The sequence below is a fragment of the Musca vetustissima genome, unplaced genomic scaffold (assembly GCF_032173495.1).
Source record: "Musca vetustissima isolate MV318-11 ecotype Yass unplaced genomic scaffold, APGP_CSIRO_Mvet_v1 utg29478, whole genome shotgun sequence".
NCBI lineage: Eukaryota > Metazoa > Arthropoda > Insecta > Diptera > Muscidae > Musca > Musca vetustissima.
The window spans coordinates 76,646-98,207 of NW_026889417.1; the positions used below are offsets into that span (position 1 = coordinate 76,646).

Genomic DNA, 21,562 nt, shown 5'->3' on the forward strand with positions numbered 1-21,562 from the left:
TTATAAATAATATTTTTATAAGGCCTTATAGGCATTGATTTTTTAAAAAAAATATTGTTTTATAATGCATGGATTTTTAATGAATATTTTTAGAAGAATTTTTTTATAAAGAACATCGACCACATAAGTGTACATTTTTAAAGAATATTTTTATAAGAAACATCGACTTTATAAGCGTGGATTTTTCAAGAATATTTTTATGAGGAACCTCGCTCTTATAAGCATAGATTTTTAAAGAATATTTTTATGAAGAACCTCGCTCTCAAAAACGTAGATTTTTAAATAATATTTTTATGAGGAACCTCGCACTTTTAAGAGTGGATTTTTAAAAAAATATTTTTGTAAGAAACTCGATCTTAGAAGCTTGGATTTTTAAGAAATATTTTATTAGAAACTTCAGGATTATAAGTCTAGAATCGGCTTTATAAGCCTAGATTTTGAAATAATTAACCAGATACGATTATCTTGTAACACCCCATCTACGTTGATTTATGAACAATATTTTTCGAAAAACATTGACCTTTAGTATTGTATTAAAAATATATTTTTTAAGAACTATTTTAAAGGTCCAGCAGACCTATTAGCTTGGATTTTTAAATACCAATTTTTGAAGCACCAGTGTAGATTTTTAAACTGTAATTTTTTAAGCGTAATTTTTAATGGCATATTTTTGAAGGACCATTCGATTTTTAAAGAGAAACCATCATTTAGAGAAACCATTTTGTGTCTTACCCACATTAATACACATACGTATGCATTCATTCCCTATTTAATAATATGTTTAACATCAACAAACACAACTGTAGTTAATTTGTAAGATCCCCTTTTAACTTCGATATTTTTGTTGTTGTTTTAATGAACATCTGATACCAGGAAAGGTAAAATTATGACCTAATTTTGATATGTGTGAGTGTTTTCTTTTTGTTTTTTATTACCAAAAATTGTTTTTTTATAACTATAATTTGGTATTTTGTGCGGATATGTGAGTGAGTATTAGTCGGGTTCATGTGGGATCAAATACTATGTTCGTACGGCAAAGGGGTACGTTAGACAAAACAGTAGTAGTTTGTAGACATTTCAACATTCTGTTGACTGTCGGCCTGAGAAATTTGATCTTCTAATGATAAACATAATCACGTGTTTTCAATTTTGATTTACTGCCCCTTAGTTTTAGGTTTTTTTCTTATTTTGTATGAAACCCTTTTTGTCTTCTCCCATTTAGTTGTTTAGGTTTACGTATTTTATTTTGTTTTTTTTTCAAATATGGGTCTGCAACAACAAAAATGACTCCCCCATCATATAAAAATACGAAAAGCAACAATAACAAGACATTGAATATGACCTTCCTCACATATCTTAAATTTCATAATAACCCATCAATTAAATTTTCTAGAATACTTGGGAATTTGAATTTGCTTATGGGTTAGGGTATTTTCATTTACATATAATATGTGTGTCTTTAAATTGTTAGAATATCGAATTTTCGTCTTTTTATTATTTGTATTTAATTGGAAAAAAATAGTAACATTTTGCAGAATATTATTTGTACGATCTATGTAATACCAATCAAATAAGTAGCAAATTGGCTTTAAAGGCTTATTTTTGAAGAACTATCGTATCAATAAGCGTGGATTTTTAAAGACTAATTTTTGAAGGACCATCAGATGAATAAACGTGGATTTTTAAAGACTCATTTTTGAAGGACCATCAGATGAATAAGCGTGGATTTTTAAAGACTCATTTTTGAAGGACCATCAATAAGCGTGGATTTTAAAGACACATTTTTGAAGGACCATCAATAAGCGTGGATTTTAAAGACTCATTTTTGAAGGACCATCAATAAGCGTGGATTTTAAAGACTATTTTTTGAAGGATGATCTGGTCAATAAGCGTGGATTTTAAAGACTCATTTTTGAAGGACCATCAATAAGCGTGGATTTTAAAGACTCATTTTTGAAGGACCATCAATAAGCGTGGATTTTAAAGACTCATTTTTGAAGGACCATCAATAAGCACTGATTTTAGACCTTTAAGCGAGACTTTTAAACACACATTTGAGCCTTCAACCGTTAATGAGACCGGACCAAAGGCGAGTATTTACAAGGACTAATTTTTGAGAGACAATCCAATTTATAGGCGGGGATTTTCAAAGACTCATTTTTTGAACACTATAGATTTTAAAAGACTCAGTTTTGCAGGACCATTAGACAAATAAGTGTGATTTTTAAAGAGTCATTTGTAAAGGAAGGACAGTCGGATCATTACAAATTTTGTAACATTATTTTTTGTAGAGGTTCATATTTAAATACTTTTTTATTTGTAAGGACACTACACCCTATTAGAAATGGGTTTAAAACATTTTCGAATTTGTTGCCCCACGACAATTTGGAGATTGGCCATATAAACGCAGGTTTTTATAAATCTTTCTTTATGTCTGTAAATATAATATTATACTCGTCAGTAAAGGATATTTTTTATTTAAAAAGTCCCTCTAAAGGAAACAAACAGTTTGTTTTATTTTTTAATTTTATTTATTTAAAAATACGATTTAAGAAGCAATAGCACCAGCAACAAGAGATCCAACTTCAACGACTTTTTTGGCGGTACTAACGTGGTCAGCTACCTTCTCGACATGTTTAGCAGCTTTGTGCTGTTAATGAAATGGGTTAAAATTCATATATGATCAGTGTCATCTGAAAACTTACCAGTTCATGTCCCAAATGGAAGTGAGCTTCGGTGACTTGTTGACCCAACAGACACAAAACCAAAAAGGCCAAGAAAGCAAAATATTTGTTGAAGTTCATTGTGTCGATATTAAACGAATTCACAAAACTGAATAATGATTTCAAACAAATGTCCCTTTGTTTATGTAGCAAAATTAGAATAACAAAAAAAATATAATATGTTTTACAAAACAATCCATCAATGTATTAAAAAAGCCTACTATTACATCACTATGATTTATTGCTATAATAAAAAATTAACTGGAAATACTAACAATTATTTCTTTTCTATCAACTTGTGTGATCAAATTATTTACAAATGAATCCTGATAAGACGTGAAATTCATATTTTTGTTAATTAATTAATAAAAAATTGTGAACACGTGATAAAAAAAAAACAAATTTACAACACCTAAAAAACATCGAATCAAATATATCATTACTACCAACATCCCAACAAATTGAATAGAATGGTAAAACTGGGGGCAGGAGCACCCTCTTACGAATTGGAAAGATACGATTGAATGCTTCACCGCCTTGGAAAAAAGGAATACCACAAAAATGCGATGATGAGAACTCAGCGCTTTATATATAGAATGAAAGATGTTTCAAAACGTATAGAACATATAACGGACAAATTAACTTCATATATATTGAAAGAATAATGGTTCTGGTGTTGTTTTTGGTAATTAAAGAAAATTCCTTATTTTTGATGGCGGGCATGATAACTCCTCACTGGAACATCGGAATTCACAAATTTTAACGTTGTTAGAAGGAGTACATGTCTGGCTCACGCGTGACTGAGCTCAAAAAATGTACAAAATGACGAACCATTGATTTTTGTTTTTTTTTTTTTATTCGAAAATGCGTTTAAAGTTTGATAAGTTCTCTTTCCGTCACTTGATGCTAACACAAAAAATGAGCTATATCTTCAGGAGTTATTCAGATTTTCACTTGAAATTTTATAAGGACATTCTTGAATTAGTCTAGGTTCGAATTAAGTAAAAAAATGATTTTTTTAATCGAAAATGGGGAGTTCCCCTTTATTCATAGTAATTTCGTTATAGTTTTCGAATGAGTTAAGCTTTTGTAATTATTTTTATAACCGGATGCAAATGTACCCGGATATTGTTTGTAGGGTTAAGTCGGCTCACATATAGATACAGATCACATATTTAATTTCATGTCAATGGACCTTCAAAAATACGACGGCTGTTAGGATGCATCTCTTGAGTATACCCAAAGTGGTAAAGGGTATCATATAGAGTCGGCCGCGTCCTAGTTTACTATTTTCCTTTTTGGTTTAATTATACTTCTTAAATACCAACAGTCGTATAAATGTGAATTTTTTTGGAAGGTTTACTGATCCTACAAGGGAGGATTTGTAAATTATATTTCTAAATTATCATTGCTTCTGCAAACAAGGTTTTTTTTTGGTCCAATCATTGTTTTTATAAAAGGGTATTGTTAATATGAATCACCATATGAGTTATGATTGTTGAAGAATAGTTTTCAATGTGCTTTAAAGAATCATATCGTTTAATTTAAACTAATTTAAAATCATTATACCCTACACAACTATGTTGTCAGCGTATTATAGCTTTGTGCAGCCCCAAGAGTTTGTAACGCCGCGAAATATTGGTCCTAGGACCCACCTTTAAGTATACTGGTCGTCATATCTCGACTAGCTGAGTTGATCTAGACATGTGTGTCCGTCTGTCCATTATATTTTGTAAACACGATACAGGCCACAGTAGTGAACCAATCTTCACGAAATTGTGCATGTATGAAGGGCTTGGCCCAATGAAAACCCCTATAGTTTTTGGTAAAGATCGGCTAATATTTAGGAGATGAAATGGAAATGGTCGCTCAAGAGGCCGCAATTATGGGCCAAACATCTCGAATTTTTATATGGAGAAGGGGATTGGGCCAAAGAACAAGTATGCCTGTTATTATAAAGATTGGTCAATATAGTCAAATTGCCCCTGATTTTTGTGTGAAAAATTACAAAATTTGTATTCTATAGCTCCTGAAGGACATAGACCCGAGAAGTTGATAATATATCCAAGAGGAGTGGTTGGCCTTTAATTGATACCAATTTTTTGTCGTATGTACTCGGATGTGGCAGTTACATGTAAATATTTACAGGTGCTTACGTATTCAGTTATTATTTAGTAACCCATAACCCCACTAGAGGGCAAAAATATAGCGCTGATCCCTTTGAAATTTTCCATGAAGATCCAGGTATGGTCAAGGACCGCGCCTTTAATTTTCCGTTATGATCAGATACTCACATTGTGTGTTTTTTTTCGAGTCGATCTATAGAATACAATTGAAAGCCGAACATCACAACACAACCCACGGTGAAGGGAATCTGGACAAGTAATAAAAGAGCTGTACAGATTACAAAAAAAAAGATTACAAAGATAAATAACACAATAAGGGCGGATTTTTAAGGAATGATTTTTTAATGGTTTTTTTAAAGACCATTGGGACTATACACGTATATTTAAAAACCAGTGAGCGGAGCAGTATAGTCGGACGGGGCCGACCATACGATACCCTACACAACTACCACGAATTCGTAATATTTCGTGATGTTTGCCCCCTCTTATCCGATTAGAGGTCAACAACACCTCTTCCTTACTTTTTTCGAATATTCAGTACAGTCCTTCTAATTACTTGTCCAGATTACCTTCACGGTGGGTTGTGTTGTGATTTTCGGATTATTCTCGACTCGAAAACACACAAAAAATTAAGTTTTCGGTCCATTTCATCCCAAAATTTTAATCTGATCATCACCGAAAATTGTAGGCGTTGTTCTTGACCATAACTGGAACTTCATGAAAAATTTCAAAGCCATCAGCGCGATATTTCCCCCTCTAATGTGTTAATGGGTTACTAAATAATATCTGAATACGTAAGCACCTGTAAATATTTGACTGTAACTCCCACATCTGAGTAGATACATCACTATATTTGGTATCAATTTAAAGGCCAACCACTCCTCTTGGATATGCTATCAACTCCTCGGGTCTACATCCTCCAGGAATAAATATATATGCCATAGAATACAAATTTTGTCATTTTTCACACAAAAGTCAGGGTCCATTTGACCCGCTAAATATTGACCGATCTTTATCAAAACATGCATGCTTATTCTCTGGCCCGATCCCCTTCTCCATGCAAAAATTCGCAGTGTTTGGGCCATAATTGCGGCCTCTGGAGCGACCAGAAAAACCGACAAAAATAATGTTTTTGGTCCATTTCATCCCCTAAATATTAACCGATCATTTCCAAAAACAATAGGGATCTTCATTGGCCAGAACCCATCATACATGCAAAATTTCGTGAAGATTGGTCCATAACTTTGGCCTGTATTGTGTTAAGAAATTATAATGGACAGACGGACGGACGGACACACATGTCTAGATCGATTCAGCTAGTCGAGATATGACGATCGGTATACTTAAAGGTAAGTCTAGGACCAATATTTCGCGGCGTTACAAACATTTGGGGCTGCACAAAGCTATAATACCCTGACAACATAGTTGTGTAGGGTATAAAAACAACAGATAGATGTTCTTTACACTCGATTCTTAAAGAATTTTTAAAAGGTCATCAGGCTTATTAGCGAATATTTGTATACCCTTCACCACAAGGTGACATACATATTCGATTAAAATTATCAGTACAAGTCCAATGTTTTGACATATCTCTTTATAAAGATCCAGCTTCATTTTTGGTAAGGGTCTACGCGCATTTTTGAAGCGACGTGACAGAAACTTTACATTCCGCGATTATAAGGTTTTTCCAATTTTTTATGAATAATCAGCCATATATGTATATGGTAATTTCAAAGAATATTTTGGAAAAAAATTATTGATCATATAAGTAAGTATTCTTAGAGCGTCTTTACAAGAGACAATTTCGAAGGAATAATTGTAAACCGCAGCCTTATATGACTAATATAATAAATGTATATTATTATATATATCATAAATGTATACTTAATGGACAATTTGAATGTTTATATATTATTTTGAGAATATTCAATGTATATATTTAACGATTATTTTTGAAGGACTATCAGGTTAAGAATTGTTTAGAATTTATTTTTAAGGCAAATATTTATTTGAGTATTGTCTTATCTTATAAGCCTATATAAATAAATATAAGCCTATATAAATAAATATTATTTTTCCAGTATTAAAAAAATTGTTTGTATGCCTATAAACAACATAATTTTCAGCTATAAGTACATACATACAATCCTCATGTTACTTGAAATACTAGTAAAATCGGGATTGTATGTATTTCTTTGGAATAAACATTGCTTTAATATATACATACATATAAAAGCATGATATATAATATTTAACAAAAATCCCCACGCATTAATACAGTCAGTAATTTTTATTTTTTTTTTTTTTTAATTTTATTTAATAATTTAAATTTAACTTAGGAAGCAATAGCGCCAGCAACAAGAGATCCAACCTCAACGACTTTTTTGGCGGTACTGACATGGTCAGCTACCTTCTCGACATGTTTGACGGCTTTGTGCTGTAAATGAATAGTGTTATAATTCGTATATATCTAAGGTCTTCTGACAACTTACCAGTTCATGTCCCAAATGGAAGTGAGCTTCGGTGACTTGTTGACCCAACAGGCACAAAACCAATAGGGCCAAGAAAGCAAAATATTTGTTGAAATTCATTGTGAGATATTAACCAAATTCAAAAAACTGAATAATGATTTCAAACAATTGTCTCTTTGTTTATATAGAAAAATTGTAGTAATTACAATGACAGTTTCTTATGTTTATTTTTTATACAACAATTTATCAAAGTATAATTAAAGTATTAATAAGACCAATCATTTGTATCTTAAGCGATTTTTTCATCTTTTTGATAAACCAAAAAAAAAAATCGTTACCACTACAAAATAATTAAAAAGGAAGGGACAATTGTTTCCAAAAAATCAATTCGTGTAATCAAATTCTTTTAATAATTAACTCTGATAACATTTGGGAATATGAAACTATTGTATTTTTGAATTGATAAGGAAATGCGAGGGATGATAATGTAAAATTTGATAACAACAGAATAGTAAATGCGTAAACGTGATTTAAAAAAGGTATCGAACGAGAGTTGATTAGAGCAAATGTTGATCAAAATTTGAAAAATATATCCAAAGCGCAGTAATATGTCATTTAAGGGGACCCCCCCATTCTCGGGGTCAACATTTTTGTTGATATAATTCGAATCTATACTGATTAAAGAATGTCTCTACAAAATTTCAAGTGAAAATCTCAAGAACTCTTGAAGATATAGCCGATTTATTGTGTCAGCATCAAGTGACGGCTGAAGGGCTTCTCAAACTTTAAACGCGTTTTTCTCTAAACATTTTTTTGCGAATGGCGGGCACGATAACTCAAAAACTAATAATCCAATCGGTTCCAAATTTTGCAACGTTTCTCTGGGAGTGTATAGCTCTCGTATGAACTAGGATAAAGCCAATCAGTGAAGATCTTCCTTATTTTTTAACTTGGTTTTTGGTAAAAAATCGGCAATTTTCCAAAAATATTTTTTCAAAGGTCCGCCATTTTGTTAATTTTAGAGCGAAGTCAATAATCCTAGTTCATACGAGAGCCAGACATGTACTCTTTCTAACACCGTTGGAATTTTCGGATTCCGAAGTTCCAGTGAGGAGTTATCATGCCCGCCATAAAAAATGACTTTTCTTTAATTACAAAAAACAACAACAAAACAACAACAAAAATTTTTTGTAAATTATTTTTCTTCTCTTTTAAATCTTCAAATATATTTGTGCAAAGTTACAAACCTTAACAAGCATTTGTATTCATTTACCAGCCCATTGAAAATCTTGAAAAATTAAAATCCCTTAAGGGAAACCCACCCATTTTCCATTTTTTTATTTCTAAGATTTTAAATGGGTAAATCAATACCAATGCTTGTTAAGGTATGTAACTTTGCACATACATATATATTTGAAGATTTAAAAAGGAAAAAAAATAATTTACAAAAAAATTTTTTTTTTTTTTTTTTTGATTAAACATAAGTCCTTATTTTTTGATGGCAGGCATCATAACTCCTTACTAGAACATCGGAATCCGAAAATTCAAGGATTATTGACTTCGTACAACAATTGACAAAATGGCGGAACTTTGAATTTTTTTTGGAAAATCGTATATTTTTCACCACAAACTAAGTTAAAAATAAGGGAGATCTTCACTGATTGGCTTTATCCTAGATCATAAAGTTTAAGAAGCCCTCTTGCTGTCACTTGATGCTAACTCAATAAATTTTAAAAAAATTGTAGGGACATTCTGGAATTAGTGTAGGTTCGAACTAAATCAAAATACAAAATTAATTTTTTTTGTAGCCGAGAATGGGGGTGGGATTATTGAAATGTGACAACCGATATCAATAAAATAAAGTTATGGTTGATAGTACACATCTTCGATTAAAACCGTATGCAAAAACAACATCATATATCTTGGAGCATCATTGGTCCTATAAGCGTGGATTTTTAATGATTTTTTAAAGGATCGCTAATCCTATTATTAACCATGAATATATTTAAAAAAGTTCTTACAGACCGAATTTGATTGATAGAAAATATTTTTCGATCTGTACGATGATTATTCTAATAAGTGTGAAAATAAGCGTGAAAAATTTTTTTTAAACAGAAGTCCTTCAACCTTCGATTTTTTATGTTATGTGTTTTAAAGATAATTAGCTTCTCTTAAAATACCCAATTATCAACAATGAGAATAGAAAATTTGCCATATATACGCAAATTAGAGATAATATTTTAGAAATAAATATAGTTTTCCAAAAACTCGGAATAAGATCGGTATAAACCTAAAATGAGTTTTCATATTTTTAAAATTTTTGACATTGAAGCTGCTTTAAAGTTTTGGTCTGTTGTGAGATTTATAATAAAAATTTATGGCGAACAACATGGAATACTATATTCTGCAAAATAGGACCGAAAAGACCCCTTTAGATATTAGACCAAAATATTCCTCACATATCAATAATATTGACAAAGACACCATATACCACAAATTCAAGAATTTCGTGAAATCTTAATACGAATATTTTCCAATTTCTTTGAAATGAGCCTTTTTAGGTTACCTTTAGACATAACTTTCCAAATACCGTTACATTTGTCTTCCATTTTAGCCCCTCTATGGAAAAGAATATTTTACAGGAATTACAAAAAAATTTTTTATTTAATAATATTGTTTGCTTATATATAGCCTATTTTTCAGACCATCAATATGGTCTTGGTGCTCTATATGCTCTCCATAAATACGCGTGGATCTAAATAACATAATTTTAAAGGAAAGTCCCTTAACCGTAGAGTTTTATGTTGTAAACCCTTCATCACACTGTTGTACTGGGTACCATGTCTTTGTGCATATGTTTATAACAGGCAAAGGAAACGAGATAGACGAGATAGTTCCTTTTGAGAATATGCACAAAGTCCCTATATTTCTTTCGGTTAGCACGAAATTTGCATTGCGTACTGAACTGAGTCTGGAATGATGTGTGCTAAGTTTCCTGAAAATCGGTTCAGATTTAGATACAGCTCCAATATATATTTTCGTCTGATTTTATGTAGGTGGTGCCCGAAAGTCCCTGTATATCCTTCGATTTGCACGAAATTTGGCACAGCGTACCGAATTAAGTCTGGAATGATGTGTGTTAAGTTTCCTGAAAATCGGTACAGATTTATATATTTTCATCAGATTTTATGAAAATGATGCACCAAACTCCTAAAGTTTGTCTTATTGACACGGAATGTTTCTACAAAATTTTGCACAACGTATCCAACTTGAGTCTAGAATGACGTTCTTGTGTTTTCTTGAAATTGGTGCAGATGCAGACAAAGCTTCCATATATATTGTCACATGTAGATAATCAATGTACCTACCTTCGAAAAGGCGACGTCTGTTAGAATGCATATGTGGAATAAATACGACTTTATTACTTCCTTAATGTTTTTTTTTTTTTTTTTTTTTTGGAAGACAGTTATCTGCTCTAAAATCGAGGACTTTAAAATATGTTCCAGAAATTTTTGCATTTTTTTCATTGGAGAATTATTCTTATAAACTTGAATTTTTAAAAATTCTTATAATATATACGTGGACTATTGGTACTAAAAGAGTTTATTTCCATTGTTTTTTACGCCAGAATTAAATATACATCATTTGGAGGACCATTATCCCAATATGTGCACATGTTTACGGACTATTTGTATATTTTAAGGATTATTTTTCAAGGACGATCTATCTTATAAGTCTATAGATATAAAGATTATTTTTCGGGAATTTTAAAAAAAGTGTGTTTGGACATAAACAGCCTATTACTTTAAATAATATTTTAAGCCAATATATAATAAATTTTTCAGAGCATCATAAACGTGGATTTTTAAGAAATACGTTAAACACAACTCTTTATGGGTTGGCTGTTACAGCATATTTCGAAGGACAATTTGCACGCTATTTCACTTTGATTTTTGGTGAATCTTTATTGAATATGAGCCACCATCTCAACGCAAATTTTAAAATAATATCTATAGAATGGTGATGTTATATATAAACGCAATTTTATACGAAACATTTTGGCGAAACATTTTTAATATAATTTTCCTCAAAGGCCGATGGAAGCTTTTTCATGTTTAAGAAACCATCAAACAGTAATATACTCATTTTCATTTGCGTATTTTTTTATTTAATTTCCTAATACAATTTAAGCTGCAATAGCACCAGCAACAGCAGATCCAACTGCAATCACTTTTTTGGCGGTACTGACATGCTCAGCTACTTTCTCGACATGTTTGATACCCTTGTGCTGTAAATATAATATGTTATGCTATAGCTCGTATGTGATCCGTATCTTCTGAAAACTTACCACTTCATGTCCAAAATGGCCCAAGAAATGAGCTTCTGTGGCTTGTTGACCCAACAGGCACAAAACCAATAGGGCCAAGAAAGCAAAATATTTGTTGAAGTTCATTGTGCGATATTCAAGAAATTCACAAAACTGAATAATGATTTCTAACCACTTTCTTTTTGTTTATATAGAAAAATTGCAGTAATTACAAATGTTTTTTTTCTTTTTGTTCAAAACGATTTATCAAAGTAGAATTAAAATATTAAGAAAAACTATTAATTGTATCATAGGCGGTTTTTATATTTTTTCTTTGGTTTGATAAGCATACAAATGATTAGAGAAGGTACAAATGTTTTCAATAAATGAATTCGTGTGAAAAAATTAATTAAAAATTAGCCCTGATAACATTTAGGAATCTGAATTTTTTGTATTTTGAATTGATAAGGAATTGCGTGGGGTAATTGTGTAAAATTTGATAATTTCAAATTGCAAATACGTGAACGTGACTTTAAAAAAAATGTATGGGACGAGAGTTAATTTGAGGGAATGGGTACCCGAATTTCAAAATTATATCAAAACGCATTAATATGTCACTTACATGGACATATCAATAAACCTCTCAAGTTATAGTTAAGAGTATAACTTGACAGGTTTATGAATATCGGTTGTTATATTTTAATATATCAATTTAATATCCACAATTTCAATTAGAAATCTATGCAAAAACAATATCATTACGACGTAATATCGAATCAGGAAAACTAATATTTTGTTAATTTTCGAATCATAACAATTGCGTATTCGTAGCAGACAAGGGTTGCTGCCCCTCTGTCTCTCACCATGCAACATTTTCGCAATCACAATGTTTTAACCTTTTGTTAACGATGTCTGTCATAAAAAATCGAAGGTAATAAAATTTACGACATAAAATATTGCTATTATATGTTTCCTACTGCATACATTTAATACTACTACCGCTTCTATTATTTTTTACGATAAAAAAACAACACCAAAAAAAAAAACAAAAAAACTATGGACCTAGTGTTGCTATTGTTTTTCGCTTTTCTTTTCTCGTTTTATTTATTTAGCAATGAATATGCATTTGATTTTTGGATAATGAATGTTTTATTGATGCCTTTATCGGCGACATCTTTGACAGAAACGTCGTCATCATCATCGTGGAAGCAACAATAACCCTGAGAAGGTACGTCATATTCATCCTTCAAATCTTTAGCGAAGATCATCATTATTGGCATTGTTGCCTTATTGTTTTGGTGGAGGGGTTGAATGTTTATCCTTCCATCTTGTGGGGTGGGGGAAAACATTTTCCTATGCTCTCTCCTCTCTCTATCTCTGTTCGTGACATTTAACCAAACATTTTGTACTCGTTGTTTTTATGGCCTTTTGTGGGTCATGTCATGTTAAAAGGTTTTCCAAGTGACTCTATTGACACTTTATATTATTCGTGTGGATTTTCTCTCCTACTCCTGCTCCTGCTTGTGTGAATTCCCGGTGACTTTTGATTTCCGTTTCGTCAATCCAATGGCCTTATTTTTTATAGTCGCACATTTTTTACAACTTATTTTTTTACGACAATTCAGTTTGTTATTCGTTTCGACGCAGTAGTTGCGTCTGTCTCGTGGTGAATATATTTTTATGATTGATTTGCATTGCAAATCTAACCGAGAGAAGTGAGAAAAACAACAACGAACAGGAAGAAATTACAAGCATTTCACTCACTAAGTGTCGGAGCGCATAATCACGGTGGGAATGTTTTTATGCAAAAATGTCGTGAAAATTATTGCAAGCATCATAAAATTCGCCATATAAATAAACAGAAATAAAAAGAAATACATGAAATCATAGATTTATTATTGCCGATAAAATTTCATTTATTAAGCAATATTTTTTTTTTTTTTGCTTTTAAATATTCGTCATTGCTGAAGGCCGTATTTTAGTGCCTAATATTTTTAATGGAAAAGGGATTGTGCTCCGTTTGGTGAAAATATGGTTTGTTTATTATTTCAAATTTGATAAATCGATTATTGTATGTAGGCATGGGATTCAGATCGATGCACTTGGGGTGACATATCTAACACTAGAAAGACTGGAATTTTGTATATACCTAAATCGCCTAAAATCAGTCAAAATGATGATATGGTTATTAAACGTAGTTCTATGTGACACCAAAAGTCACCAAATTTTAAAAAGCTGTGACATAATTTACACAATTGTTTTTGTACTTGAAATGACCGCTTTCGGCAATCTAGTGTTAACATGAGGAGTGGAAATTTCAATTCCTTTCGAATTTGGCAGTAAATTAAGTAAGAAACAACCATTTTTTTTTTTTTTTTTTTTTTGAAAATTAGTCTACAAGGATCTGATCTGGATGTAGAAACTCAATATATATGGGCAATATTGCTAAATATACCCTTCATCATACTGTGTGTGGTACAGGGTATTATGTCTTTGTGCATATGTTTGTAACAGGCAAAAGGAAACGAGATAGACGCAGGGTTCCTTTTGAGAATATGCATAGAATCACTTTCTGAGTCGATTTATGCATGTCCGTCCGTCTGTCTGTCCATGTTAAATTGTAAACAAAGAACAGGTCGCATTTGTGATCCGAATTGGATGAAATTTGGCACAGCTCATTTATTTGGTTCAAGGACGAAAAATGGGTTCAGATTTAGATATAGCTCCCATATATATTTCCGTCCGATTTTAATCGTGCACCAGAGTACCTATATATCTTTCGATTTGCACGAAAATTTGGCATAGCGTACTGAATTAAGTCTAGAATGATGCTTGTTAAGTTTCGTACGAATCGGTTCAGATTTAGATATAGTTCCCATATATATTTTTTGCCAATTTAATGTAAATGGTGTACTAAAGACTCTGTATATCTCTCAATTAGGACGAAATTTGGCACAGCGTACTGAATTAAATATAGAATAAGATGTGTTATGTTCCGTGAAAATCGGTTCAGATTTGGATATAGCTCCTATATATATTTTTTCCGATTTTAGGTAAGTGATGCACCAAGGTCCCAAAATATGACCGATAGGCACAAGAAGTACTGAAGTTAATATAACCTAACTCGGGGAATGTTTCATTGAAATCTGTTCAGATTTAGATATAGCTCTCATATATAGTTTCGTCCGATTTTAATTTAATGATGCACCAAAGACCCAATGTTAAGCCGATTTGCACAAAATTTTACACAACGTACTGAAGTTAGTGTAGTCCAACGTGTGTCAAGTTTTGTTAAGAATCAGTTCAGATTTAGATATAGCTCCTATATATATTCTCGTCCGAATTTAAGTCAATCATGCACCAAGGACCCAAGATATGGCCGATATGCACAAAACTTGCTAACATGTAACAAGTTTCGTTGAAATCGGTTTAGATATAGCTTTAAGTAAATGGTGCCTCATTTTTGTTAGGTTGAAGCGAAATTCTGCCCAACGTACAACATTGAGGAATTGCTTTTTGTAGAAATTCAGACAAAGCCCATATATTCGACCCACTTCATGTTTATTGAGTCTCAACTTTTCAACGAGTGTCCGATTGAGATTTGCTTTAAATCGATTTACATAATTTTGTCTCTTTCTCTATTTATCCAAATGAAGAATTTATTATTACATAATGACATGTTTATGGATTGATCCAAGTCGGTTCACATTTGAATATCGATCACATATTTTAGTTCATTCAATTTCATGTCAATGGTCCTTCGAAAATGCGACGTCCGTTAGAATGCATCAGTTGAATATACCCAAAGTGGTGAAGAGTCAGCTCCGTCCGGCTCTACTAGTTTTCCTTACTGGTTTTTAACATAGCTGAAGCCGAGATTCACATTTTCGTAACTTGGGAAGTAATAAAGTATATGAGAAAAATTTAAAAGTTTTGTCGTTGCAAACTTTCATGATATTGACCTCCAAAGTATATTTTCGTGGAAGTAGTGGCAACTTTAATGTAAAAAAATGGGCAAAAACAGGATGAGGTTTGAAAGCTTACTGTTACTTTGGAAGGACAATGTTATTAAACCCTGACCCTAAAACATTCCATGAAACCCCAAAATAAGTAATTACACTCAATTCGGGATTCGGATGTATTGGACTATCTACCCAATGATAGTCCAATACATCTGATTGAAGCCAATTCGGCTGGATTACGGAAATATTCGGAAGCAAGACTTACTACCGAATGAGAAATCAAAATATCAGATTGATATCAGATATCAGATTCAGTTGAAAAATGTGTCCAAACTTCTCAAAATACCGAACAATGGGTGTTTCCGTTATATGGGGGCTACCCCAAACAGTAGCCCAATATTGATAATTATTGGTATGAAAAAATACCCATACTCCCAAAAAACATCGAATTATGGTATACCGCTGTTAATTTTTTTCCACAATGAAAACTTAAAATATGAAATTTCAGCCAATTTGTGTGAAAACCCTGCCACAAATCATCCAAAATACCGAACATCCTAGGAGTAGCAGCAATACATGTGCGTAATTTCAAAGCTCTGTCTCGGCATAAATCGACTTATAATTTTATTTAAATAAAGAAAATTCTTTTTGGGTGAATATCTCGAGGTGTTGCAAACGGAATGACAATTTTAATATTATGCACCTAATCCATAAACCTATTCGACTGATTCTATTGCTCAGTCAAAATAAAATATATGTAATCCACACCAGTTTCCACTTTTAAAAATAATTCATTTTTTTGGTGGATCGATGTCATAAGTTTTTTAGTAATTTCGGCGAAAATGTTCAATCATTACCCCACTATTACTGATTTGAGGGGATCATAGATCGGGTGAATTATGTGAATGATCCAATTGGTTTGGAGTGGTTACGCAGTCATGCCTTGCTGAAAGGACCAAATTTTATCCAAGCCCAATTGGGACCTAGGACATTTAAAATACGTAAATCTGGTAAAGTTTTTTTTGGTTTATAATCGACTAATTAATATTACAGCTAATAAAATTTATCTGTGTGAGAGTAAATGAGAATTCACCATATGAAGCGACTTTTGCAAAGAAAAGCCAGGGAACAGGTGTCTAAGCAACATTGAATCTGGGGCGCCAGCATTAGTCTAAAGCCCTTTTTACTCACCGAGAAGCATACGGTAAAAGTAAATACCCCACTCTAAGAAACCCAAATACCAAATTACAACCGCATTGGTTGGAAAACAGTCATCCATATCTTTGGTCAATTTGATATAAACAATATATTACATCAAAACAATTTTTTTTAAATATAGTATGATTAAAAAATAATAGAGTAACTTCTGGTATTGTGGACCTTGCGTCAAATGTGGACCACCCCCCATATCTAAGAAAATGCTTGAAATATGCCAATGCCACCTTGATAAATGTTTTCCTAATTAGTGAAAACAAACATCAAACTTGGTTTTTAATAAATAATTGCAATGTTGAAAATTTAGTAGGTGAAAATGTAGCTCTGATTGTAAAAGTGTGATTTGAAATTTTTTTAGCACAATAGTCGAACGATTTTGTAAAATAGTCGAACATTTTGTTTTTCTCGAATATAAAGAGGTTATGTGGTTTTCTTGCTTTCTTTAACAAAAATACACGCTTATCTGTAATTACTTTCGGTTAGTTTTAAATTTTTATTCATTTTTGAAGCCGATAATTATTTTTAAATAAAAATATTCAATGTCGGGTAATGTGGACCCCTATAAAAAGTGGGACATTTTCATGAGGACGAGTTCGAAATAAGGGCACATTTAATATGCGAGGAGGTATTCTATCCTCTGAAAACTCGATATCCGAAATTATAGGTGCCTCGGTTGGATAATGAAGCAAGGACCTTCAAAATACCGCAAATGGGGTGGTACCCTTAAATGGGAGCAATTCCAAAACATGAACCCATATATTTTTGCATTCATTGTTACCCGAGAGCGCAATAAATTGAAATTTATCACAATTAATCCACAACCTACCTTTAACTTACTGATCCTCATTACCCACACATACTGGTCCACATTACCCGCCAAGTTATTTTTATTTGCAGTTTAGAGTTTTTTGAAATATAATGCAATAACATTTTTATGGACAAATATATATAATTTTTGACCTGGAATATAATTACCCAACAAATCTACCATGCTGTGAAAACAATTTGTTTTTATTTTTTACCGTCGTTACGCCTACAATATCAAAAAAAGAAAATGGTGGTCCACATTACCCGAAGTTACTCTAATATATACAACCTCCCACCCCTAAAATAGGCACCAAATTGCTGAATATATTTTTAATTATAGCTTTTCAAAAAAAAAAATTAAAATGCTTTCATATACATATCTCATATGGCAAATTATTTACAACAAAACGCTGTTGTTGTTATCATTCTAATGTATACATTTTGCAAACCATGCTGTTTGCTTGCAAACGTTGAACAATAGAACAAACAATTTGTTAAAAAGCAATATAAAACTATTAATAGAAACAATAAAAGTAAACTATTATAGAAAAATACTATCGTATCTAACCTGGCTTAGATATAAATGAGACATTTGGCAATCCACCATCACAAGGCAGCGTGGCCGAGCGGTCTAAGGCGCTGGTTTTAGGCACCAGTCCGAAAGGGCGTGGGTTCGAATCCCACCGCTGTCACAAATATTTTATCGCATATGTATAAAATTTGTAAAAATTGTAACTTTAGTAATGTACCACTTAATGGAAGTTATTATTCATATTTATTTTGTTACGTCCAACATAAAATATTCTTCGATAAATTGCCATATTTGACGTCAATCATAATCCTAAAGAAAACCAATATATAACCAAAATTTAAATTCTCAGAACTCAAAAGTATCAAATATGGCTCGGGTGGATTCCACAAGATCAATACTAGATCATAACAATTCTATCCAGGTTTATGTTGATGCATTTCGATTGCCAATATACTTGGTATTTTTAGGGTTCCTGGACACCAATATTATAAGGAAATCCAACTTTTATTTTTTTTTTTTAATTTTACAAAATATTTTTTAATTTTACAAAATATTGAATATAATTTACTATTCCTTGTGGCTTATGGGTTGCAAATATGTTTGGAAAACATAGTCGACATAGGTATACTTTTTTGCTATGTTCCATATATCAAGATCTCAAGATCCCGCTTAGGACCAAATAGTTGCCACCGTCGTAATAACCGACAATTTAACTCGTTTTATATATAAAAATGTACATTTTATACACATACAATAATTTTTTATTAAAAATATAATAAAATATTTTCATTTTCAAAATCTGGTCGCCTTACAGATTTTCAACGGACAACGATTGCTTCTTACACGACTTGTTTATTGGACTCAGTGACTAAGGAAGATTTTTCTACAGAAAAAATCAAACCTCAGCGTCTAAGGATGATTCCTTTATAGAAAACCAGTAAGTAAAGTTCGAAAGTCGGACGGAACCGACTATATGGAGCTATATATAAACACCATTTGTTTTTTGTTATCACTATATTCAATTTAATACCCATGCCAAATTTCGTGTAACCACCATTTACATAAAATCGAACGAAAATATACATAAGACCTATATCAAAATCTGAACCGATTTCTACATTATTCTTTTTCTCAATAGTAATCGCTATGCAAAATTTTACGACTATATATAAGGGAGCTATATCTAAATCAGAACCGATTCGAACAAATTCCAATCGGACAAATATTGGGAGTTTGGTGCATCATTCACATAAAATCGGACGGCCATATATATGGAAGCTATGTCTAAATCTGAACCGATTCTAACAGAACTCCACACACATAAGCATTGACATGATTCAGTGCGCTGTGCAAAATTTTGTGCCAATCGGACACATATTGGGAGTTTGGTGCATCATTTTCATAAATCTGAACCGATTTTCCCAAATTTAATAGGGTTCGTCCTTGGGCCAAATAAGTGGACTGTGCCAAATTTCATCCAAATCGGATCATAAATGCGACTTGTACTTTGTTAACAAAAATGCATGGACGAACGGACAGACGGACATGCGTAAATCGACTCAAAAAGTGGTTCTATGCATATTATCAAAAGGAACCATGGGTCTACCTCGAAAAGTGGTTCTATGCATATTATCAAAAGGAACCATGGGTCTACCTCGATTCCTTTTGCCTGTTACAAAAATATGCACAAAGACATAAAACCCTGTACCACAATGTGGTGAACATTTATTCACCCGAGAACATAAAACTTCTCCACTAAGTCGGATTTCAAATTATATGAACTATTGCGAAAGGCAGTTTGGCTTTTCGATTCTTTTTCGGAAATAAAAGGACTTTCCACAACAGTATGTCAGTTTATGAAACTAACTTATATTCGAGAAATCTCTGATATATTCATGGAATATTATTTTCGAAATCATTTTCTGTGATAAAGTATTTTCATAATCACTGTTTTATATTTTTATTATCTTTGCAATTTCAGTTTTGGTCACCAGTGTATATGAAAAGACCACATCGTGCTGGAGGATAAAAAGGTTCGGCCCGGACGAACTTAAGGTCTTCTTACTTGTTTTTATTGTGGTTATTTTTACAAGTCAGTTGATTATTACGTTTAAAAATAATTAATTAAATACAAATTAATATAAAATACTTCTAATTCGACTAATTTTTGAATCCTGACTTCAAGAACAAGAAAATATAGTTCGACATTTACGTGTATCACAAATTTTTTGTCAGCTATTTTACTAAAATGCAGAGATGGTCCGTCAGAAACATTGACGTACATGACATACATTTCCGACCATTAGATTTTTGACTAAATAGCTATTTAAATCATTCAATTCAAAATTACTCAAATCGATAAACATTTTCAAAGTTTTCTTCTCAATAAAGTTTAAATTTTTTATCATTTCTAGTAGGAAATAGTCAGATGTACGTAAATATATATATATATATATTCTTGAAAATAACTGTATATGGTGATAATATTGAAATAACTGACGTTTACTACATGTATTACATTTTATACAATAATATGACGTTTTCGAAATTTACATTTTGATGACAGCCGAAACATTTAAATTCGTCACACGGACCATCCCTGCTAAAATGGAACTGGGAAACCGTCTCCTGGATTAAATACCTCTTTGGTAAATACTGGACAGTGGTCAAAATATATTCATAAAATATGTCCCATGTTGCGCTCTAGCCCAGGTTCATCCCTTAACATTTTTGGTTGCAGTCGGAGTCTAGCCAACAACTACACGCTTCTACGCCCTTCTAGGAACATGAAACATTCCCATGACTTTACTGTTCCGTATATTACAATTTTCGCTTTTGTAGTTTGTATCTTTATTTATTCAAATGTTTGTTTTTAATGGGTATATTTGAGATAGTTTTATCTTATAAGCATATTTAGACACTGTTCTTTTATTCTTCTCAGCATCTAATGACCAACCACACTATGAATTCACATTTTAATAATCATTACATTTAAAATGAAAACAATAACAAGCTTTCATAACCACGTGGTTTTCATTCAGTTCACAAATTTCATTCAACCCCTAAAAGTATACTACAACACGATATGTACTACACTCCACACTCAATGAAAAAGCCAAAGCTTTTCATTGTTTTGTTAGCTTTTTGGTTAGGCATTTAACATTTCTGTTAGTTTACTGTTAAGCGTTAACATCGCACAAATGTTCTCAGCTTTTGCAAACAATGACTCATGGCCACAGACAAGTAACAACAAAATATTCATGTTTTTTAGCTAATATAAATACAGAAATGTGCATGTAATATATATTTTAACAATAGAATTACGTGAGTAAATAAGTTTTATTGTCAAATTCAATGTGGGTTGATAAATGTTCTAAGTGTGTAACTTGAACTGCGACATTTGACAAGAAGAGGGCAACA

At 31.9% G+C, this 21,562-nt stretch overlaps 1 non-coding gene across 1 annotated transcript; it reads left to right on the forward strand.

The window, feature by feature from the left end:
• The first annotated feature begins 18,222 nt into the window (after window positions 1-18,222).
• On the forward strand, window positions 18,223-18,302 carry Trnal-uag (transfer RNA leucine (anticodon UAG)). The gene has a single exon. It is a non-coding gene; the product is annotated as a tRNA-Leu (tRNA).
• Window positions 18,303-21,562: the final 3,260 nt, after the last annotated feature.